The sequence below is a fragment of the Penaeus monodon genome, chromosome 34 (assembly GCF_015228065.2).
Source record: "Penaeus monodon isolate SGIC_2016 chromosome 34, NSTDA_Pmon_1, whole genome shotgun sequence".
In the NCBI taxonomy this organism is placed as follows: domain Eukaryota; kingdom Metazoa; phylum Arthropoda; class Malacostraca; order Decapoda; family Penaeidae; genus Penaeus; species Penaeus monodon.
Genome location: NC_051419.1, coordinates 5,939,861 through 5,940,081, shown reverse-complemented (window position 1 = coordinate 5,940,081; position 221 = coordinate 5,939,861). Strand labels below are relative to the sequence as shown.

The 221-nt window shown below is 46.6% G+C and overlaps 1 protein-coding gene across 1 annotated transcript in view; it reads left to right on the top strand.

Annotated features, from left to right (window-relative positions):
* The window catches only part of LOC119594793 (hemicentin-1-like), a gene marked incomplete at its 3' end in the record, with an annotated part of 75,652 nt that overhangs the window by 3,434 nt on the left and 71,997 nt on the right, over positions 1 to 221 (top strand). The gene's annotated exons all lie outside the window — the stretch shown is intronic.

Here is a 221-nt window from a genome sequence, read left to right as displayed (position 1 = left end):
TTACTTCGCAACATGCTCACCACAGACGAAGAGAAAATAACACCATCTTCAGGAATTTCTTCAGAGGAAGTGAAAGTGAAAAGTGAAAGCAAGATATGCATCGGGTATTTTCTCCCATTGCTATGCTTTCTCGCCTCATCTTGTGATCATCTGACCTTCACGAGGAGGAGCCGATGTGGGCGTTGCCTTTGGATCTCCGGAGCCACTTTGTGCTTGCTTGC